The sequence below is a fragment of the Parasteatoda tepidariorum genome, chromosome 8 (genome assembly GCF_982258835.1).
Source record: "Parasteatoda tepidariorum strain Cologne lab strain chromosome 8, Ptep-v5.0, whole genome shotgun sequence".
NCBI classification, from domain to species: domain Eukaryota; kingdom Metazoa; phylum Arthropoda; class Arachnida; order Araneae; family Theridiidae; genus Parasteatoda; species Parasteatoda tepidariorum.
The window spans coordinates 70,969,157-70,994,935 of NC_141762.1; the positions used below are offsets into that span (position 1 = coordinate 70,969,157).

Below are 25,779 nucleotides of genomic sequence, written 5' to 3' on the forward strand. Positions count from 1 at the left end.
AAAAAGAAAACTGATTCGTCAGTGTAAATATCCCACGAGTCCTTTTACAGAACAAAATTTAGATGACTCAACATTTGTGTTTATTTTACGCCCATGCACTATTATCCAATTATGTCAGGAGAATTTTAAAATAAAGAGTTCCTGGCATCCTAAAATTATCCCTCATCAACCATTTAAAGATTTAAAATTGCGCAAACTTTTTCGCTGTGAATGAAGTTCCGTTTGAAGAGTTCTAGTTGAAGAAATGAAACATGTTCATTTATTATAGAAATAAATAGATCATATTAAAAAATACAGATTATTGTTTAGATATCGTCAGGGGTCAACAAATCAACTGCATCTATAAAGGTCATCAAGGTGCCTAAATAGTGTATCTGGCACCCAAGAATTTAATAAAGTTGAAATAACATCTAAAACATGTTACGCTACTGTCCATTCCATAATATGCAGAGTCCTAAAATTTCTACATTTTTGTAGGACCATAAGTGAGAAAAAAAAATTAAACAGTAATATAAAATTACCGACCTGTATGATAATTTCATTTCTGGTTTTAAAAAAAAACAGACTAATTTTAGATAAGGAAACCAAAATATATTGTATTTAAACCATTCATTTGATAATTTTTGCGTTCATGCAGTAATGATTTACCGGAAATTCTAGTTTTCAAAACTATAGCACTTAGTACCAAACATTTAGTAAAAAAATGTAAAGCTGAAAAGTAAATTTAAACGAATAAATGAGTTTTTATGTCATGTTTTAAGGTATCGTGATAAAGTTATCAAACATGCTATAAAACCATATTTTGCTGTTTACTTTACCAAAATCATTACCAAAGAGAGCTTCGGTTAAAATTACCGAGCTTTTGGTGCTACCATAAATCTAGAGATCAATTTTTTATATTCTGGTAATTGTGACCATACCTAATATGTAGTTTACAGTAAAATACAATTGAGTATAAATAATATGTTCAATCTAAGTAATATAACCAAAAATTGCGATATCTTTATTTATATAATAACAAATCTGGTTTATTTAATATGTGTAGTTTTCAAAGAAGTAATGGGATTATATATAGTGTAAAAAGTTCAAACAATATTATTCAACCAAATTGCAGGATCCATTAAAATTAAACCAAGGCGTGAAATTTTCATTCGCTAGCTAACCATTGGCGACCGAATATCTGACTGGCCATTAATTTTTGTACAACTGAGGTGTCATAGCCCTCCGAGTTATGCGTTGAACAACCCAAAATACAGTGCGAATGAACAATTTATTTCAAGTTAACACCAACTCTGAACACTTTATTTCAAGTTAACACCAAATCTGAACACTTTATTTCAAGTTAACACCAACTCTGAACACTTTATTTCAAGTTAACACCAAATCTGAACACTTTATTTCAAGTTAACACCAAATCTGAACACTTTATTTCAAGTTAACACCAAATCGAGCTTTCATATACACTTTAAGTGGTGTAGTTAATTCCAAATACTAATAAAAAGGAACACCGAATACCGAGATTACGTTCCTGAAAATGTTTCTGGGATTATTTTGAATTATTTTAACCTTCGAAAACTAAGTTTTTGGCAAATATTTGAAATCATAAGTTGCCAAGTTTACGTTGGATTTTTAATCGTGCATGAAAAGGTTGAAGTTAGTCGCGAGTTAAGAAACATAAACAAATCGCATTCTATACAAGGTCGATATGTTATATTCCAAAATGTGTACTAAGCGTAATTTTATCTGAACCTGTACAGAACTGCAACTTACGTTAAATCAGTTTATAGTACTTAATTCCTTACCGTTTCTGTTAAAAATGAGATTCCATCGACTGAGGATGAAAATTGGAATGGCAGGTCTTCGGATTATCCTCAGGGACGCTTTCCAGACTGTCGGCAATAGCCCATTGTTCAGTTCTAGTGCGACGTAAATAAAGTACCTATCTACCGTTTCTGTTCTCTCGATTAAACCGAATTCATATTTATTATAATATTCTCTCGGCAACGTGTCACAGTGTGGTATACAATGTACAGTCACGGAATAATCAATGCGATATTTGTTAATAGCTCGGTGACTACTGAAGTTTTTGGAAAATAATTTCCATCCCCATATCCGAAGTGCCTCCGATTTCGACAAGATATGGCTCTTGCAGGACGGAGCTCGACCCCACTGTACCAAGAGAGTGTTTGATGTCCTGGAGGAGCGTTTTGGAGACTACATTCTGTGGCACCCAAAGGCTAATAGAATGGGACTCGCTTGGCTGCCATATTCTCCGGATCTGAACATATGTGACTCCTTTTGGTGGGGCTAGATTCAGGAGGTCATCGACGTTCCGATACTTCAGTGGGTCGTGCAGAATTTTACTATTCATCAGCACCACATCATAGCGAATGATGGCTGGCATATCAAACACGCCATAACCTAAATACGAATATTTGTAGTGTTGTTCACATGTTGAATAGAATTTGTGCACTCAATTTCTAAACAATTTAATTTTTATCTAATATAGTTCAATAATTGTTATTCTATATATCCCTGGTGCCTTACTACACCATATTTGGTGTATGGAAATTGCCATAATTTCTGGTGGTAATCTACACATCAGTTTTTTTCCACAGTTTCAGAAAAACAGGACCTTTTACAAAAATAGACATAACCCTTGCTATAATATAAACGAAAAAGACAGTAATTGAAATTTTTTCAGATTTACTTGGGCGAACCTTTTTCATTCAGAAAAGTGATTAGACTCCATGACTAAGACATAATGAGATGCAGAAAACCGTTTGTTTGAATCATGCAATAAAGCTTTTTTTTCTCCTTCCTTTCGAAATTTCAAAAGTCTTTACTAGTTAATAAATAAAAACACAGACAAAGATAATGTTGCATTGTGTTAAGTTTTTGACGTTTTCCCCTTACCTTGAAAATTACATCACCATAAAATGATTTTTAAATGCTTTTAGGGTTGTTGGTTTTTCTGGTTCAATTGTTCCATTTTCATTATTTTTTTGCAAACATTATTGGATTATTTAAATGTAAACATAAACTCTACTTTTTAATTAATTTTTTTTTAATTTAACAAACAGTATCATTTAATTATTTCGTATGACACATTCATGTGTTTAAAATGAGAAATATTCCATTGAGTTAAAAACATTAAAGCATTCTCCACTTTCCAGTTAATTAGTATAATTTTTAAATTAGTTCCAGTTTTAATAACTTATTAAGAACATAAATACTAGTTCTTTTTTATAAAAATGCATTTAACAGTTTATTATATTTTTATAAAGTTATTCAATTTACTACCATGCATTTCAGTATAAAATTTTAAATCAAAAATATTAGATCTTTAAAAATACCTAATTTTGAAATATTTAACTTTTTAACTACACACTTTATAAAGGCTTAATTGAGTGATCAAAACAATATTATAATAACATAGAAACATTCTAATATCGAATAAAAGTTTTAGTTTTAAATCAATAATCGTAATCGTTTAGTTTTAAATCAATAATCGTCTGCAAGAAACATTTTCAAGCGATGAGAAATCGATCACTCATAATACATTTATTTGGTTCCTAAGTTATTTGGCTTGGCCAAGTTCATAAAAATTCCTGAGGTTTTTAGGTCACATATAAAATGAAGATTTAATTTCCTAGCATATGAATTAAATTATAGAAAGATTATCAACAAACTCAAACAACTTTTAGAAGCAACGAAAACTGTAAGTTTACAATTTACTCAATGTATAGTTTACCAAGCACGTAATATGAGATTCATTGCTTTAAAGCAATTATTATTAAATATTTAATACCAATATTGTATTTATAATCCAAAAAGAATATGTGTAACAAAAAATTAAGAAAAAGTAGCACAAATTAAGAAAATTAAAATTTTTCAAATAAGAAATAATTTTTCACGCAATTTAATGTATCCGTAACTTAACAAATATTCTAAAAGAAAACCACAGTTTCATTTAAATAATAAATAAGTTTCAAACTTTAAAATAAATAATTTATAAAAAACGTTACATGGGCTTAAAAATATAATATTTGAAGTAATTAAAACTCAACAGAAAAAAACCTTGACAATATATGCAAAGTCCTGACAATATATGAAGAGTTGAAAGTTAAAACTAGGGATATTTATCAAGTGACCCGTGGCTCAAAAGACCAGCCGATTAGATTTTAATGTCCCTCTTAATTATTTCATGCAGTTTAAAACAATTTTTCAATAAAAACTGTCTGCATTGGGTTCAAAATTGCAAGGTTACGGAGTAAATCATAAGTAAAGCCAAAAGTTAGGTCAGCTGTTCAACGACGGTTATAAAAAAAAAGAAAAAAATCTATTTTAGACGATAATTAGAGGTGCAAAATTCGTAAGTAAAATTTGTAAAAAGGTAGGCAAATTAGTCCGCTTAGCGTTTTCCTAAGATGATGAAGCTTAACAAAAACACTGCAAAACTTTAAATTAAGTATGAAATAGTTTTTATCCATTTTGTAATGAAATTGTGTTTGCAATGTAATCTAATGCACTGTAAAAAATTCCGGATCAAATTGCATTCAGTACTCAGGGTGCAGGTATTCTTTACCATAAAATCCAGTTTTACCGGAACATGTTACGGAACAAAAACTCTGATCTAACCTAATTTTAACAGTAACAATTCTATTAATATCACTTAATCACTCTAATAAATAAATATTGCAATAAAAATTACGGTATAATGTTTTACGGTAAAAATGCATTTTGCGGATGATGCATACTAAGTGCTGGTACTTCATACCGTCATTTAATCCGAAATTTTTTATAGGGTATAATACTGTAGATCTGTTTAGTATAGCCATATTTAATCTCTTTTAGATTATAGCAGAAATGGTTCAAATAAATTTATTTTATTGTAAATTAATTTCAAATTTTAACAAAATATCAGTATGATGGAAATTATACATCTTAACTGTCGCTAAAACTGTTATTTCTCTCTAGCTAATACCTTCCTGGATGATATATTATCAAGCAAATGGGTGGCTCATAAGATTCGTTAAACTTATCGATGAACTTCTAGACAAAAAGATTGAAAACTACACTGTTAAGAACTTTCATTCTAAAATTACGGTAAAATAACCGGCAACTGCCTGTAAATCCGATTAGCCGTAAAGTTTACGGTGAAGAGCATTTTTTACCTTTACGGTTTTGAAAGAGTTTACAACTAGTATGGTTAAAAAACCACGAATACAAAATTATACGATTTTTTAACCATTTACTACTATAACTAGCATGGTTTCAAAACCGTGAAACAGAAATTTAACTGGTGATTGGAGATAATTTAGCAGCTCTTCCGAAACATTTCTAACAGTGAAAATATTTGAACGGTAGATAAAATTGTCAAACATTTTAATGAGTTTTGAGAGTTTTGAGCCAGTTAAATAATAAAAATATAGTTTTTCTCGAGTAATTTTTTTTTATTTCAATTTTTATTGATATTTTATTTGCATTTATTATTTTTTGTGGGGTAATAGCAAACATTTTAAGCCTTGCAAGTAGAAGAATTAGCGAGCGTAAATAGATGACACAATGGAGCTAAATAAAACAGTAAAGTAAAATTAGGTTATTATAGTCTGTCACCGACTGGTTCAAAACATATCAAGTTCATTATCATTTCAAAACTAAATTCATCCATAATAACACATATTTGTGAAAATTAATCCAAATACATTTGATTCAGACTGTCACGATGTTCTTTTTTTAAAGTTCTTTTTTTAATCTCAAAACCTTAAAACAGTTGTTGCAAAAACAAACAAAAAATAAACAAGGATGAAAAAAATAGATGCAAGTCTGCTTAGAATAGAATGATATGTATACAAAAACGTAAGAAATTAAGATATCGCATCGAATTATCCTAACGTTTCTCAAGATTTGAACACCTGTGCTCACTAAAGTTTTTTTCTTTCTTTTAGTCAATTACGGGGGATTTTAATGCCCCATCGCCAATTATATCACCTTAATTTACATTTTGGACAGCATCCAATCATCTCATTTTTACTCGAACCCAAGGTAGGTTAGACCTTGGGAAGTTTTTCTTCCTTTTTTTAATGGTGTTGTATGAAACTACGCAAGCATAACATCACGTAGTTTCAAGTCATGTATTTTGTACGTTTTTTTTTCTTCCGAAGTTAAAAATCTTGAAATTTATGTTCCGTATTATCTTTTATTATTGCTTTAGTTGGCAACGGCAACAAGTAAAACGTGCTTACTAAGTTACAGTTTCCAATCAACTTCTTACTGTAACCGTGATGCCAAGTAAGAAATTTTATCACCTGAGAAAAAAATAATGCTAAATATTTATGAGTATTCGCCTACAAGGATATAATTTACAAGTAGTTCAAGGTTCCTAAATTTTCAGTACGTAATAAGTTTACCAATTTTTTTTATTCAAACATTTATAATCCTATTTTGGCTATCTCTTAACAAACAAATACAGCTTTGACTCAAATTACAGAATAATACACCAAGACTAATAATTGTTTTCATTATCAGAGCCAATTAATGCTTGATTTTTTTTACTATAATTATTGATAATTATTATTTACTGATTGATATTATTATATACTGATTGATACTATTATTGATAATTATTAATTATTGATAATTATTTTAACCATCTGAACTGATAATTACGTTATTATTTCCTTTTCTTATTTTGATACAATGATAAATTTATTAAAAATTTAACAATTAAAACTTTTTAATATAAAATAAATTAATTTATTAAATGTCCCTAATAGTGATGGCACTGAGAAATATAGATTCTGGAAACTACAAAAAACATCAACTGAACGAACTGAAAACCACAGGTATTGGGAAGCATAGATACTGGGTACTTGGAAACTAAATAGATATCGGGTATTGAGAAACATTGACACTGGGAGAGTATCTCAAAGACTTCACAAAATTCTCTAGCTTATTAATAAATAACAACCTTAGAACCAATCCATATCTAAGCAATAATTGAAAAATTATTGTAGAAGTACACTGTTAAAATTTTTATCCAAAAATTATGGTAAAATAACTGGCAGCTCTCTGTCTATCAGATTAACCGTAAAGTTTACGGTAAAGAACATTTTTATCCTTTATGGTTTAGAAACCATTTACAAAAAATATGGTTATAAAACCATGAATACAAATCTATACAGTTTTTTTAACCATTTACATTTAGCATTTTTCAAAAACGTAAGGCAATGGCTCTTCGTAAGGTAATGGGCATTGGAGAGTGCTGGACACTGGAAATTTTTCATGAGTTGAAGGGAATGAAGGAAATATTGTGGTGTCAACACTCGGACTCGAACTCCAGTTCTACCGGTCAGGAGATTGACAGATAAGCCTGCTTGGCTATGATATGTATGCAGTTTTAAGAACTAAGTAGTTTCATTAGATGGTTCTAGTTGGTGAATTCTGGCTGTTTAACCGTATTAGGTGAAAGCAGTTAACAAACAGTTTTTCTCAAACTTAACAGTTTGATTTTCACTTTATTTATGGTTATTTGACTGTTTTGATTAAATGTGGTAAAATAACCATTCAATAAATTGTTATTTAACCATTTTTTCCGAGAAATTTCTAACGGTGCATTTGTAGTTATTTAGCACTTCAACTTACTCTTCAGTTGTATAGACGTAATGCAAAAGTCAAAAAAGAGTTTTCTTCTATTTTCTTTAGAAAATTATAATCGAATGAATTTATAGGAAGATTTGAAAATATTATAACTTTGAGTCACCATTGCCCGGTTTATTACTAAATTAATTACTGTCATTGGTTGCAATTTGGTGAATTGAATTGAGAGCATTGACATAAAAATATTTTAGAGCGTTCTTGTTTAGAATCTTACAATAGTTTTGATATTTTACTTTCAAATAACAAAAAAACATTGTCCCAAATGTGTTATTTTTTGTGTTGCAAGAGAATTCAAAAGTATTTCGTGAGTAATTTGTTCACCAAGGTTGAAAAGATAATTTCGAGATACCAACCAACTTTTACACTTATAAACCAGTTGAAAGTTACTCTCTGAAAAATCGGTTCAACGTTGAATCATAAATCATAATACAGTGCAAAATTTCTGAAAACTTAGCAACACTGAGTCATAGTCTCAAGAATTTGATTTTAAGAAGTACGATATTATGGTTCAAACTAGCTCCATATTAGGATTGCAGCAAATATGAACGATATTATGATTCGACTTAGAGTCACATTAAGGTCATAGCAAGTATGAACAATATTATGGTTCAGTATTAAGCACAATATTGTTCAGTGCCACATACAGGTTGCAGTAAAAATATGAACGATATCATGGCTCAAGTTAAAACCACTTAAGGTTTGCAGCAATCGTGAACGATATTATGATTTAACCTAGTGACCATCGGCGTCATTGGCAGGGGGGTTGGTGCGTATATGTCCCCTTCAATAATTCGAAATGAAATAAAAGTCCCATTCAATAATTCAGAGAAATAAAAAAGATTTTCGTGAATTATTACCAGTTTAAATTCCTTAAATTTAAAAACATGAAAGAGATAAAAAAAAAATACACTATTAATCTTTCTTGACCAGTATTAAGCATATTTTAGCAACAATAAAAAATTCTTTGGCATAAAATTTAGAATTAAATGACCGTGGGTATTTAATTTCAACCCTCTCAAAAATTGGACTCATAAGTCGGGATCGGGTTGAAGCCACATTAAGGTTGCAGCAAATATGAACTATATTACAGTTCAACTTAGAGACACATTAAGGTTGGAATGTATATGAACGGTATTATGATTCAACTTAGAACCACATTAAAGTTGCAGCAAGTATGAACAATATTAGGAGTTAAATATTAAGCATAATATTGTTCAGTACCACATTCACGTTGCAACAAATATGAACGATATCATAGTTCAACTTAGATTCACAATTGGGTTGGAACAAATATGAAATGTATTATGAATTAACTTAGATTCGCAATTAGGTTACAGCAAATATAGACGATATTACGGTTTAATGTAGTGCTATTGCTGCAAATACAAACGGAATTATGATTTGATTACACTCCAACACTTTTTGCAGGGTACCATAGTTAAGAACATTTGAGTAAAAACTATTATTCTTTAGCTTGTTCTTTTTTTTAAATTATTTTCAGCACAAAAAAAGACTAGATTTCCTTGCTCAATGCTCTTCTTATACCATTTAAAAAAAGAAAGTTTATGATTTTTTTCGTACTTTATTATGCAAGATGAGCTTAATCTTCACTTGAAAATTCGGATTTTTAATCTATCTGATATACAAAAATTATAATAAATTAATTTATGAGATTAGATTAGTGTCTGGTTACATATAAATTATCTGTTCGGATAAAAATAGATATTAAATTATAAATAGATCTTATATTATCGAAAATGAAACAAAGGTTGTTTTTTACTGAGTGACGAGAACGGAAGCTGCAAGTCTTTATTCGTATTAGTATAATTAACTGTGTGAAACGTATTAATAAAATACAAGATTTTTCTAGATGCTTGCATTTTGAGTCAATTGAGAATTATTATTTCACATTTTCAAGAAGAAAAAAAAATACTCACCAGCAAAAAAAAAGTATCCCAAACTAGTTTTTTTTCGTTCAAATACCCCTTTTGTTTAATCCATTTAAATTTTCTCAAAAAATGGGTGTTAACACTCACAAAAAACGTTTGTTATGATCACAGTTATAAAAGCGCGCGTATTCTTTTATCACGTGTTCTTTGTTCAACAGCCGGTCTTCGTTTGAAAGCAGAAACGCGGAAAAACTGGAAACAGCACGTGCTTCAGTTTGGGATGCGGGAGTTGGAGCATGCGCAATAAGAGACAATCTCTTTGGCAGCTGAATTAGAAAATGCATTTAAATAAGAAAGAAAAGCAATCTGAAAAAAAAAAAACGCTAAAGCACTTCCTTTTGATTCCGTTGAAAAGGTGCGGTTTATTTTGAAACGGACTATGAAAATAGCATGCTTAGGATAATGTAAACAATTCTGATGATAAAAATGTGTTTTTTTATCCTCATGAAATCTAGAAGATAATCATCGTAAATGGAAAAGTCAAGTTAAAACGAATTTTTTAATGTTTCCAACGCTTCGCTGTTCTTTTAATTGTTTTATTATATTGAATGTAAATAAAGCCTCTAATGGTACCATCTATTAAAGTTTTATATCTAATTAATTTAAATAATGATGCATATAAATTTGGGGGGAAATTAACTAGAAATTCATGAAAAACTTTTCATAACTAAAATTTTACATAATTGAAATTAAATAATATTCTGAAAACTCCTCGCTCTAAATTCTTAATCTATTCAGTAGCTATTTCATCTATATATAACACGATTATTTGCAGTTAAAGTGTAAAACTATCACTAATTCTGCATTTTGACTTATTCGTCTGTCAAAATTAACTATCACTCACGTTTACTAGTATGGAAAATTAACTAGCAAAGCATGTTGCAAATTCATGAAAAACTTATCATATAAACCATACCTTAAAATCTACAGATGTTTACACAATGGAAACTAAATAATATTCCAAAGGTTCCTTACTCTAATTATTGGATTAAGTAGCTAGTTTTTCTATACATTGAATGATTATATGCTCTTGAAGTGTAAAATTAACTATAAACACTGCTTAACTTATTTTTCGATCGAAATTAGCTAACACTCATGTTAATTAGCATGGTAAATTAACTAGCAACTCGTGTTGCAAATTCATGAAAAAACTTATCATATAAACCATACCTTAAAATCTACAAATGTTTACATAATGGAAATTCTGAAAATTCCTCACTCTAAATACTTATTCGATTAAGTAGCTAGTTTTTCTATACATTGACTAATTATATGCACTTAAAGTGTAAAACCAATTAAGTAGCTAGTTTTTCTATATATTGAATGATTATAAGCAATTGAAGTGTAAAACCAATTATAAACACTGCTTAACCTATTTTTCTACCGAAACTAGCTAACACTCATATTAACTAGCATGGAAAATTAACTAGCAACTCGTGTTGCAAATTAATGAAAAACTTTTTATAAAAACCATACCTTAAAATTTTCATAATTAAAATTAAATAATATTTTCAAAGTTCCCTGCTCTTAATATTTATTTTATTAAATAGCTTGTTGTTCTGTACATTGAATGATTGCATGCAGTTTACGTGTAACACCAAGTATTAATTGTGATTTTAAACTTATTTTACCAGAGAAAAACTAATTTTTTATAAAGAATCTAAGAATGAGACGAAATTAAAGTATAAAGGAAAAAGATATTAGTTATTTCATTTTTCAAAAAAAAAACTGTTGTTACAACTTTGCAGTTATTGCTCATAATCCAGTAACTCTTAAATCATAAAATTACAAATTATTTTAGAAGCTACTTATTTAGTATTTATTTAGAAGAAGTTAATATTTAGTATTTCAAATAAATACTCTTCTTTAAATTTTGCTTAGTAATTCATAAAATTTATACTTAATTAAAAAATTTAATAATTTATAAATTAAACTCTTTAAGACATAAATTAATGATGAATAAATGTAGATAACTGAATTTGAGGAATGTAATTATTGTAGTTATCTGACTGAATTTTATAATTAAAAAATAATATAACTTTATCACTAGATGTGAAACAATAATTTCTATTTCTTAAACACATTAAAAAAGTTTTACCGAAGAGCGGAAATAGAAATAATAAAAATAATAAAACAAAAATGGTTCTGTGCTTTCATAAGTTTTTCACATATCCTTTTTTTCCGAAAACAAATCATGCTTTGTAAAAATATAACTAAAACTGTATGAAATGTAAGTACATTAATGTTAGATTAGTGGAAAGTAACATTCTTGTTATTAATTTAATTTTACTCCTGATTACCTCTTCTATTGGTAAAATGTTACGTACAAAACCTAAACACATCGGAGTAAAAATTAAAAAAAGCGCAATAAACATATGAATTTTAAATGCTGTAAAGATGACTTTTGTTGAAAAAAAATAATGAATAAATTTGTTATTTAAATTACTATAAAATTAATTTCTTAATGAGATAAAAGATAACGAGTTGAATTTGACACGAAATTAATATTTATAAAAAAATTTAATTTATTATAACAATATTGAAAACAACCAACAATCTTCAACTATTATCAGATAAATATTTTTTTTAAATTAAAGAAAAAGATTTCAAATTTTTGTTAAGCTATCATTAGTTTCATATCACTCTTCAGCTATCATTATTTTCATAATGCTGTTAAATAATCATTATTTTCATAATGCTGTTAGATAATCATTATTTTGAAAACGTTGTTAAATCATCATTATTTTTCAATTTCTGTTAAATTAACATTACTTTTACATTATAATTAACTAATACATTACTTTTACATTAACATTACTTTTACATTCTAATTAACTAATAGTTTCCTTAAATTTTTTTGTTAAAATTATCGATATTTTTATAATATTTTAAAAGTATCAAAATTTCTCTTTATTGTCAACTGTCATTATTTTCAAATTGTTGTTAAACTCTTATTATTTTAGAATTATTGTTAACAATTTTTATTTTTAAATTATTTCAACTAATATTAAACTCAAATTGTTGATATTTTATTATTGTTACAACAATTTTGTTTAACTACAATTTTACTATCAATTTTGTTAAGCTATATTTAATTTTTACATCATTGTTAAAATGCATAGCAGAGAGTATAACTGCATTATATACTTATTTTAACTACTTATTTTAATATTATTTTTAAAATATTATTAAACTATCATTATTGTCGCATAATTGTTGAACGTATTACTAATTCATTCAACGAAATTAGATCACACACATCATTTGTTATAACTAAATCTGCTGGTGAATAACATAAGGTATGAAATCTCTAAATCTAAAAAAGTGTACATTTGCGAAAAATGTATGGTAAAAACCTACTATTTTTTTTTATTTAAATAATGTTTCAATAAAAAAATATTTAAATAAGTTTCATAGAGAAGAATATATGTTATGATGCATTAGTAGATATTGAAATGCAATAACGGTAGAAAAATATAATTTTACATTACATTTTTTGAAGAAAAAAAAAGATTACACCTTTGATGATTTTAGAAAAATATTAAAAGGAAATATTTGAAATTAAATACTTTTCTGTGGCTAATGCTAGTACATAAAGTATTATCAGTAATAATAAAAATTTTTTCACTAAAATGATTTTTTTTCGTTTTAATTGGAACTTGTTAAATAAGTGGTTTATGAAGCACATTTGTCAACCAGTTAGTTAACGTGTATTGCAAGGAATTTGAATAAAAAAGCGTTTTTCAATTTGTCCATTTTTGCTTTCTCTACTTTTATAATTGAAAGTTTCTAACACGGTCTCAGAGCCGTGGTGGATCAGGGCATAGGGCTCGAATCCCAGAGATGGCTGGTGGGTACAAATTCTGCACCAGGCTAGCACCGACCACAAAGTAAAATATCCTCAGTGGTAGACAGATCATGGGTTAGAGTGTCCGCATTATGTCATATTATCCGTGGGAGGTGTACATGGCTATGGGATGTAATATGGGTTAGTTTCAGTTGTAAAATAAAATATCCATTGAAAATTCTAAAACCTTTTTCTGAAACTTCTAATACCATTCCTCTTTATATTTTTCTTCAAAGCTATAAAAATTTTGCTCCTCAAATCATAACACTATTGCTCTAACAATTATAATATTACTTGTTGTATTAAAGAAAAAATTTCTAAAGATTACAATTATCTCCAAATAACACTGTTTTTTTTTTTCAATTTACAGTTGAATTTCTTTTTTCAAGTTATCACACGAATTCTCTTAAAAATAAAATGCTAATTAAAAATCATAACAATATTTTTCTTCAAATTTTAAGCTGTCTCTCTTCAAACTCTAACGACTTATTCAGTGAATTCTAAGATTATAATATTCTCTCTAATTTCATAATAACTCTCCAAATGTAAAATTTTTTCTTAGAAACTTCTAACATAAAAATTAGTCACAAGTTCATTTAAATTAATTAGCATAAAATTCTTAAGCTATTAAATAATTTTACCTAGAACGAAAAGACGTCACGTGGAATTAGTTTGAATGGATAAATAATTTTAATTTCCAATTTACTTAAATTAGTTTTATATTAAATTAGATAATGCTAAAAATAAAATTAACAATTGTAAGCTTTTCAGAATTTATAACTACTTTAAATAAAATCTCTCTGCTGAAATAAATGTTTTTTTAAAAAAAGTAGCGAAAATAAAGATTAAAATCTATATTTTTGTAAGAATCTCGCTTGGCTCATGAATTTAAAAAAATATTTTGAATGTTACAATAATTTTGCTCTAAATCTGGTTTCAGGTATTTTTGAATTTTTGCCAAATTGTCTTGATCATAGTCCAATTGTGTAACACAGCTTTTTTGAGAATTTTGCTGATACAGCCCTTCTTTCAATATTATGCCTTGTCTCTATGTCACAGCCTTGAACAGAAATGGCTCTAAAACCTGAAAGATTATTTTTTGAGGGTAATTAAAGAAAATTAGATAAATTAGTGAAGAATTAGGACAGAACTTCGTTCAAAAGTACTCATAGCTACTGGGTATAAATGGAATTAGAGCTTTTCGTCACTTCCATTGGAATTAGGGTGCCCACAAGAGGTACCAGGAGGGTATGTCTCTATAACTGTTCTGGTGGGTTGGAGATATTTTTTTTAAATGCATTATGCAATTTTGTAGTTTAAAAACTGTAAATTATAATTATGGAATATTTTTTAATATTTGGGGGGAGGGGCTAGTTTTTAAAATCTTTTTTCGTGTGAGACATTTTTTAGCCAAATTAATAGCATCATCAATGCACAACCTTGATCCGTGGTGGCTCAGAAAATACAGCTTTTGCCTTCCGATGAGGTGACCCTCGTTCGAATCCCAGCGATGGCTTGTCGATACAAATTCCGCACCAGGATCACACCGACCATAGGACTGACATAAAACATTCTCGGAGGTAGACGGATCATGGGTTAGAGTCCCCTTGCCGTCAGGCTAACCACGGGAGGTTTTCGTGGTTTTCCTCTTCATATAAATCAAATGCGGGTTTGTTCCATCAAAAAAGTCCTCAACGAAAGTCTCCCAATAATTGATTCATGTTCCTTTGAATTCTGGATTGGGTTCAAAATTACATGGCTATGGAGTTGAACATTAGCAGTCGTATATCTAAAAAATTGAATCGACTGTTCAACGACGGTTATAAAATAAAATAAAATACACAACCTTGGAATAATATGAAATAAGGAATTAAAAAAAACACATTCACAACTATTGCGTGGGCATCGTTGGAGAGTTAACAGTTGGTATATGTAGAATAAATAGTAGAATAAATATATAGAATAAATATGTAGAATAAATATAAATCTATAAAAGGCCGTCTCAATATTTCCAAGAAATAAAAATTTTTTTAGTGAACTATCATAGATTTAATTTCTTTAAGGATGAAAACAAGAAATAGATTAAAATTATTAATCTTTTTGTAATTTTAATCACATTAAAGAATTTTTTAGCTCCTGCGATTCTAATGAACTATAGGTTTAATTTAAAAAGAGCGAGAATTGTTCTAGTGGTGGGTTAGATTTCAAAATCTGTTTTGGTGGGGGATACTTTCTGTAGTTTTTTTTTTTTAAAGAAACAGAGGGATAATTCCTTTTAATCAAGTTCATTACATCTTCAACTCATAATATGCATATTAAGAAAAGGATATTTATAACCTTTGAACCCCTGCTAAAAGAATTACAAACATCAATTTTAATTTTTTGGGGGAGATATCATTTAAAACCTATTTTTGTTAAGGTTATTATTTTAAACACTTTTCTTACATCTTTATTATATAAGAAAAATACGTTCTCTTATAAATCTAAATTTTTTTAAATCATTATTTCTTGTGATTGCAACTTTAACAATCTCCTTTCAAATAAATAGAAATTGGTGTATTTTGCCTTTAATTATGGTTCAACTTCAATTCTGGAGGAAAAATTAAATTTCTCTTAATCAATGTACAAAGAATTGGAAAGTAATGCCAACATTGATGATGTTAAAGATCTTAATAGGGCAAAAGAAAAAAGATTTTCCTGGATGTAATTAAAACGAAGAATTAGAAGTAAAACAGAGACAGCTAGATTTTGAAAGTTTTATGTAACCACCCCCTTCACTAACTAAACCGACTCGCTTGTCTCCCGTTTTTTTTTTTTTTTTTTTTTAATTTTTTTTTATTAGACGGGGGGGGGATTTTATAAACTGAAAACAACAATAACTGTTACAAACAGTTCTGTGACTAAGCAAAGTTAACGTTATAAAAAACAATGGCCGTCATACTTGTGAATTAGTATTCTCATAAAAAAAGCTTTTGGAAAACAAGCCAAGATTATAAATCACTGGAATAAAGCAATGAATATCACCGGGAAAAAAATTTAAGGAGAATAGAGATCACAGGAAGAAAGCATCACGACTCAAAATAGAGATGAATTATTAAAATTTGATGAATTAATTAAATATTTTTTCAATTATTTACTATACAAGGATTAGTTCGCGGTTAATAATAATAGATTAGTTAATAAGTTCGCGGGAAGGAATTTCTACATTTCTTACTTCTTAATACTCTTATTGTCTACTCTTAAATGAGCTTTAAAAATTTTATAATTCCAAAAATGATTCTCATTTTATTGTGTATTGTATTCTCATAGAAAAATAATGCTTTTCAAGCAAATGAATTAAAAAAAACAAGCAAACTGCATAGTATAATAAACTACTTTATTCTTTTTAAATACTTTAACGTATTATAATACTAACACCCTCAGTGAGTATTGTTAATTGATGCATAATACATGATATTATACTATCACAGGAAAAAAAGGCATAAAATTTAAAAAATTTCTTTCTAAACACTTCAAATTAATTGCATATCAATTATTTTTTTAAAAAAAATGTCTAGTTTCATTTGATTAAATGTATAATTACATTAAGTTTGGACTCAATGCTATAAATCGAATTGGTCATAAAATTAATTGCATTTTTAAAAATAATCACCACTTTTTGTGTCAAATTTGCAAAAAATTATTTTTCCATATTTTTTTTTTTATTTTTTTTTTAATATTTTTTTTTCATAATGTTTTTGTCCTCTGAAAATATTGTTTCACAATATATTTCTAACATTGAATGTAATTAAATTGAGATAGATCAGCTACAGCTAAAAATTGTTGTCATTAAAATAAAAAAAATTCAAAAATATGTATTTCTGCTATTTACGGAAATTGGGAGAAATTTTTAGAATATATGGGTGATGTCCCCATTGGCCTTGTGAAGGGGGATGATTTTTTATTACAATGAACAAACGTTCATTTGCTGATTAAAATGAACAAACATTCATTCAAAACAATTGCTTAGATAGCTGGGGAAAATTAGGGCATACCCATTTAATTAAAAAAAATTAAAAAAAATAAAAGCTCAATCTATATATATTAAATTCTTTTTTATGTATGAAAAAGAAAATTTTTTTAATTCTAATTTCTTAATTTGTTTTCTAACATACATAGAAAATTTAAATTTTATTGATCTAACATTTCAACATTATTTTCAAAAATTTTTATCCTTCATTAATATTTTGCTTAAGCCAGTAAAAAAAATATATTTATTTAATACCATTAGTAATAGATTTAAAGTTTTAATATCTTTAATATGTCGATTGGAATAAACAGTTTTTCAGTAAAATGGTCATTACACTTGAATACCAATTTCCAGTAAGAAAAATAGCTAAAAGAAAATTAAAACTCGTGAGAACTTTTCTGAGCCACCCACAGTCGTCTACATAAAAAAGAAATGCAATTCCATTAGTCGAAAGTCATAAGTTTTTTTACGACTCTCGCTATCATCAGAATTTACGATTCTTATCAATAATTTTAAGAAGTTGCCATTCCGCAATTCCTATTTTATGTCTATGGAGTGGTGGCAAAAGATCGCCATCTTAAGTTTTCTGCGTACATAAAAATCGTTTGATAAATGTCGATGAAGGTCGGAACCTTTTAAGGAAAATTTTATATTCACGCCGGCTTTGTTTGAATAAGTAACGCTTTGGCGCGAAGACAACTGAGTAAATGATAAATTGAATTGGAATTGGTTTCTTTGCGAATGGATTAGCATTAGATAGTTGAATAAAAGCGAGCTGTAATCCTGAAAGAATATTGTCTTGTTCAACAACTGTAAACAGACATCTCATTCTATTGTTGAAATTATATGAAACGTGATGTAAAAATATTCTGAATTATTCCGAATTTATTAAAATTAATTTAAATGCCGTTTTGTCAAAAATAGATATGAATTGTTGCGGTATTTTGAAAGTTTTATAAACATAAAATAACTATAAGTAAAAAAAACGAAGAATTTTTTTAAACTTGGAGGGAATAAAATACACTTCCACTTATATAAAATACTTAACACTTATATAGAATGCAATTTAGTATTATTATTTATTGATGTAAAAAAGGTAGCTGGGTATATGTTCAGAATTTATCATACACAAGTTTTAAAAAAAATCGATTCTGTTCTGGAATCATAATATTGGTAGTTTGGTTTGAAAGATATAAGTTTAAGTTGAAATCTTCTTCTGTTTGCAGTGAATTTGTTCGATAATAGGGTTAAACATTACCTCAAAGGGAAAAATTTTCCTAAGGTTCACATCATCCAACCATAAACAACCACTTAACCTATTTTCCAGGGCTCTTAATTTGCAAGACCATATATCGCGCTATTTTAGGTGCCGGTCAGGCGTCGGGAACTGTCTCTTACCACCTCTGCCACAGTATGAAACTCACTTTTCATTTTAAATAAATGTTTGAAGTTAATAAAATAAATTACTAAACATGATGATAACATAGATACGTGGGTTACTAATAACTGTATCAAATCCTGAAGTGTTATATGTTTTCTTCCTATTACTTCAATAATAACAGATTAATTTGCAGATGTTGAAAACCATCTAAATTTTTTTTAAAAATCTATGATTCTGATACACTTTTTTCTTGAAGTTCAAGTGAAACAATATACGCGAGTCTAACTAAAAAAAGGAATATTTAATTTTTTTTATGGCTATTTAAATATTGTCCCAAATCCGTAATAATTGAGGCCATTTAGGCAAACATAATACATTAATCCGTAGTAGTAAGACAATTATATTTACTTTCAATTATATTTTATTATGAATGAATGTTGGACTGAAAATAAAAGTATTCACCAAATTGAATATTTTCTAATCAAAAGTAGTGTTTAGATATATCCTTAATTGTCTAAAAGATATACTTAATAAGTTATTAAATTAAAGAAACTTTTTGTGCAGATTTCTTCGATAATTTAACGTTAACGATAACCTTTTTCCCCAACAAGGATAAAAAATAATTAAAAAAGGAGACACTTTTATTTTAATACTTTAATTTTAAAACCTTAAGACATAATTTATTGGTTTTTACGTATTCTGAAAATGTTAAACAATGATTGGGGCTGTTAAATATTCAGTAAGAAAATTGCTGTAATTTTTCAAAAACAATGAATTAATTTAAAGTATAAATTTTTAAGAGATAGAATGGAGATCCTTTGCTCCAAAAAATAAAACTTATAAACCTTAAATTCATTAAAATAGTTTGTCTTGATCGTAAGCATGTTCTTGTGTTACAAATTCCTAGAATAAGTAAATTCTTTGAACCTATGAAAAATAATATCTTTAGTTGCTTTCTAATCAATTGTGGCATTCATAAAAATGAGCCAACAAAATAGCACTTTCTCCATCAAATAAAGTCAGTTTGTTTCCTCGAGAGTAATTATCTGCATGACATATGTAACATAGATTACTATCATTCTTGTCACTGGAATTAAATAACTTCTCTAATGGAAGTTCTTTCTATTAGAGCCGCCACAAAAGTTTAATTTTACATTAAAACACCCGCACAGCATCATGTGAGACGTCATTTCCTGTCCGGCAGACGATTAGTACAATTCACTTAGTTTCTTTTTTATCATGAATGTCGTCTGCCTTTTTAAAATGTAGATGTAGAGCACTATGAGACAGTTCTTATTGCACAATGCAGTAACTTATCGCTCATGCTTAAAACTGCTGTGTTTTCATTTCCTTTCTTGCTGACCTTAATTAAAAAATGAGCTTTAAAAATGAGAGTTTGTAGTGTGATCTTTGCGGTATTTAGGAGTTTCTATTTTTTTTAAGAAATCTGATTTAAATTAGGAACATAGCGTTTTTCAGTTTTCTAATTGTTTTTTAAAGTGAAATTTCACCTTTCAAGAAATTTCTGATCCCCAAATATTTTCTAATTTTTCCTTTTTTTTTTGTTAAACTATAAATTTAATAACAATAAAAAAATTCCAAACGTACATTGGAAAATAAGAGAAAAAGCTTACAGAAATACAGAACTTCAAAAAAGGACATTTTTAAAATATTTTTTTCATTAACTGTTTGGACAATAATATTAAAATTTTGCAATTTCTTTTTATAGTTGAATATGCTGTATAAGTTTTATACCTTACGGATCAAAAGTTTTCGATCATTTTGAAATTTCAATTGATAATCAATTTTAAAAAAAAACAATGAATATTCATAATACCTTGTTTTTTTATAGTTATTATAGAGTTAAAAGTTACATATATATACATGTATATACCATTGGTTAAACTGAGTTTTCGTTCATTTTGTATTTTGCCATGCAAGGTTACATTTTTTAAATGATGTAAAAATTTTTATATTTTGCATTTCAATTTTGTTTACTATTATTGAATAGAATAACGAATATTTATCAAGCATTATTTTTTTGCATGGAATTATCTTTGGATAAATAAATTTAATAACTGCATACAAAACTGTTTCGATTCGATTAAAAAGTTTTTTCTGATATCTTACGCAAAAAGTCAAATAAACAGTAAAGGATCTGAACTTTGGACTGCATTCCTGACCCAACTATTGGGACAATATTTTCTAAATTACTGCTACCCCCTAATATTTTGGGATTCAGAAATCGTCATCCATCGAAAAAAAAGGTATGTTTATTCAGAGAATGTACGTATTTGCGTCTGATTTCCTAACTTAAAATATCGTCTGCACAAATTAATTAACATTTTATATGTCACCCCAGTAAAAAATTAAGAATAAGTCCTAGTACGTAAAAATTCGATAGTTAGATGAAAAATTCTGTAAAATAATTTATTTCTTCCCGCTTTTTTTACTAGTTTTAGTGGAATTGGTTCAAAATTATCAGTTTTGTATATAAATCATACAGAAACATTGATAGAGAAAAATGAAACTTTCCAAAACGGGAAAAATTACGAATACACTTCTGTAATGGTAGAATACTGAAAAAAAATTGCTACGAACAAACTATGAATCTTGCAACGTTATTTTTTTACCAGATCATTACTTAATATTAGATTATCATAACTTATATTAGATCATTACTTAAATGATTTCATAGCTTAAAATACAGTGTGTACTAATTAATTAACATATTGAACATATTCCTTCGAACCATAAAATTGAGCCTTAGTACGTGAAAATCTGACCATTCGATTAAAAGTTATTTAAGTGCTCTCTTTTTTATTTTGTCCACTATATATAAGTAATTAAAAAAATACTTCACTATAAAAAATTCCGGTAAAAAATATTGGTACCCTAAGTGTCAAATTATCCATAAAATTAATTCTACCGAAAAGTTTTATACCGTAATTTTTACAGTTATATTTGCTAAATTTCTGTGATTCAGGTAAAATAATTTTAGTAATATAGTATATTTGCGATCCAGATAAAGTACTTTTTAGAGTAAATTTTATAGTAAAAATATTTACTGCAAAAACAAATGACCGGGTCAAATTACGGGATAAAGTATCAGTACTTTGGGTGTAACATCCGTAATATTTATTTTCATCGTAAAATACTGTACCGTAATTTTTACAGTAATATTTATTAGAATCAGTGATTCTGCGGTAATTGATATTGTAAAAATAAGATAAATCAGCACTTTTTGGTTCGTAACATTTTCCGGTCAAAATGGATTTTGCGGTAAAAAGCACTGGTAACCTGAGTGTCGGTACTTTCAACCATAATTTGATCCGGAAAGTGCAGATATAATTTTACTGCAGAATCTACCACGAGTTCGATAAAAAAAAATCTTGGGAGCAAGTTTAGCTCAAATAGAGTGTTCCCTGGTATTTCTAACATTTCCGGTATTCATAATTTTACGTTTCATCTTTTACAAATATCGGAAAATTCAGAGGATTGATATACCTCCCGATATCTCGCCCACCTATACATGTATTTATCGTTTGAAGTGGTCTGTGAAACAGGATGGCTCCTGCCTTCTCATAACTAATGTCCTGCAGGAAGATCAAGAGGAGTCTAATTTCCTCTGCACATTCTACATCCTGTTCCACTTTGCATTCCCTTTTTTTGATCAATCCGAAAAGAGTTCTGAAGACGACACAAAGTTTACTAAGATGATGGTGTATTTTTGAAAATAGCTAAAATATATTCTAGAATGATTGTATGATTCAATTAAAGATTGTTCGTCATAATTATTCTTGCGAATCATTAAATAGAATTATCGAATGAGTTTTGAAATAAAATTTTTTAACGAAGCAAGTTTTTTTTAATCATGGACGTAGTTTTTCTAAGATCTAAACATTTTCAATTTTTTCCAAATAAGAGACATTACGGCAACTAAAGACATTAATGGGATATTTTTACTAAAGGCAATAATGGGATATTTTTGAAAATGGTTATAAGACTTAAGAATTTCTTAAGGTTTTTTTCTCATGGAAGCAGTTCTATGATTTAAAAATTTTCAATATCTTCAAGCTAAGGGACATTTTTAAGGTGATAATGGGCTATTTCTGAAAATAGCTAAAATGCATTCTAGAAAGATTATAGAATGCAATTAAAAATTGTTAATCATAGTTTTTCTTGCTAATTATCAAATAGAATTATCGAATAAATTTTTCTAAGGAAGCAAGTTTTTTCTCATGGATGTAGTTTTTCTATGATTTAAAAATTTTCAGAAATTTCAAGATAAGCGACATGTTTTTAATTTTTTTTAAAATGTGAAAATTGATTTGACATTTCTCACGTTGTTGTACAGTAAAGAAATATACAAAAAATTATCACATCTCTACCCTGGGTCACTTTAACTTTAAATTGAATAAAAATTGATGTTTCTAATTTTAGATATCATTTAAATTATTATGCTCCAATATTTAATTTTTAAAATTTATTTTGAATAAAGATAACCAATTTGACTTCGGTACTTTTTGACATTAATTAAATAAAATTAATTAGAACTTTATAAATTTTATTATTTTTTGTTTTAAAAAAAAAGTTTAAATAAATTCTTGACGACAAAATTTGTTTTTAAAAACTAGAAAGAATGTATGTGCTTTAAATTTCATGGAGTCATCGTTAGTAGATTTTGATATACATAGCTGCAAGTTAGAAAAAATTCGAAAAATGGTCATCAAAAATTATCACTTTAAGTTAAATGAGAAAATAAAAAATAGGAAACCAAGTCTTATCTTCCTATCTAGTTTAGACAAAATACAAAAGTTTATCTCATTAGGAAAAAAATTAATGCAATACCTGCAAGTGACGTACAGTGGGTATCTCAATCCTGATTAGTTGTTAAAACGTGGCATTTGTTTACGTTGGCAACTGTTCTTTCCATTCCATTTCGAGCATGCTAAGACGTCAAATATTAATTATCTTAAGTGACACAATATATATTCTTACAAGAAGATTCATTGCGGAAAATTTCTGTTCCTAATTATATATTTCTTACTTAGCACAAAAGCAGGCAAGAAGCCATGTAAAACATTAACAAACTAATTATGTATCGAAGTTGCCAGGTACACAAAACAAAAATATATCTCGGTTACAATAAAATGCATAAAAAAATAATAAATTTAAGTTATGTTAGAGACGCAGGCTAGAATGAATTATATTTCAACAAGTTTGATGTGTGATACCATGCTGTATTTAATTAACTTCACGTTAATTGACATTTTAACTTATGTGAAGAAATTTAGTTCGACCTCAACACGATATTTTGCTTATGAAAGTTCAGCTGGAGTCAGGTCACGTGTGTGGGTATTCATAATCTTCTTCTTGAAGTGCAAGTACCCAATTGTACAATTTTTTAATAAAAAATCTTTTGAATTTTAGTGATATTAAAGCTAATTACCTTTTTACTTTACCATACAAAATGTATGCAAAATATTTTCTGGAAAAATGCTAAAAAATATTTAAAAAACCTAAAACATTTGTGCTTTAATTTATATTAAGAATTCACGGTTTTTAGGATTTTAAAAAATTGCTGCAAATTTGCAATTAAAATCTATGAAACTTTTTAATTGCCTAAAACGAATTGAAGTAACATATCTTAAGTGCAGATAATTTTAGTTTCCTGCATTTGTCTTATAGTTTTAATAATTTCATTTAAAGTTATATTTCAAAGTTAAGTTTCTTCATATAAAGTTACCCGTATTGAACTTTAAATGATAAATCATCATGTTAAGTTCAATACGAGAGAAAAACTAAACAAAAAGTCTTAAAAACATAATATTAGGATAAAAGCACAACTCTGTGACCATTAAAAGAAGTATTAAAAGTATCATTTTCGTACTTAATTAAAAATTTTAAAACTGTATGTTTAAGTGTTTCGTGGTTCCCCCTTTCTCTAATAATACTTTTTTTAATAAACTATTATGTTCCCTTTGCGCGCTATATAGCTGTCACACAGTTCTTTACCGATGGCTTTGTACTTTTTATTCTCCTTAATCATTCTTGCTTAATAATCCCAATTTTATGCTTTAATATCTTTTACAGCTTATTTTAATTGCATTATAGACTTCGTCTTTTGCTCTCTATCGCTTGTCATCACTAACAAAAAGTAAGATGTTTTTGAGGTTGTCTTGAGGTTGACAAATGTAAAAAAAAATCACCTGAAGTAGAAAATGAGGTGATGAATTCTGTCATAAATAACCTCAGTAATAAACCTCAATTTCAACCTCATAAACCTCATAAAGTGATCCTCGTTTATAACTCAGCAATACATTTAGTTGAGAATGGGTGAAATTATTCACACCTCAAATATACATATTTGCTTGAAGTGTAGAAAAAATAGCATATACAACACATTAAAAATAACCTCTCTAAGCTGGTTAGTCTAAAATAGATTTCCCACAATCTCAAGTGTGATTTGAACAGCTTCATACGCCTTGATTATACACTTTGAGATGTTGATCTTTTAGGGGATTTTTTGAAGTCAACTTCAAATAAACCTTAAATCAACCATTACACCTCAAGTAAATCTCAAAAACACCTTAATTTTTTGTATGGGCATACTCTAAACTGCTTGCCCGTTTTCTTTTCACATGACGAACCCACTCTAGGACGGATTATCATTAGAACACCAATAAATAAACATATCAGAGATTAATTTATCTTCCTTCAAAAAAACAAAAAAAAAAGGTTCTGCTGTTGTTACAAAAAATTTTCAATTTTCGTTGAGTGCTTTCTCACTTTTATAGCTCTAAACTTAGTGAATGAAATTATATGTTTGCACACTTTTTTCAAAGAAATGTTTAAGGAACTGAACAGCTGAAGTTACTGATACGGTCATTAGTTCATGAGTTGACTGTTTTCTTCAGCTGCATAATTC

General features: G+C 27.9%; 1 protein-coding gene across 2 annotated transcripts in view; it reads right to left on the reverse strand.

Moving 5' to 3' along the window:
- Positions 1–25,779, reverse strand: part of LOC107449343 (excitatory amino acid transporter) — a 99,218-nt gene that overhangs the window by 48,368 nt on the left and 25,071 nt on the right. Inside the window, exon 1 of one of the 2 annotated variants that reach the window (XM_087169111.1) lies at positions 9,600–9,870. The exons of the other annotated variant lie outside the window; for it this stretch is intronic. The gene's annotated coding sequence lies outside the window, so the exon portion shown is untranslated. Of the gene's footprint in view, positions 1–9,599; positions 9,871–25,779 lie in introns of those variants that run through there. 2 annotated transcript variants of the gene reach the window in all.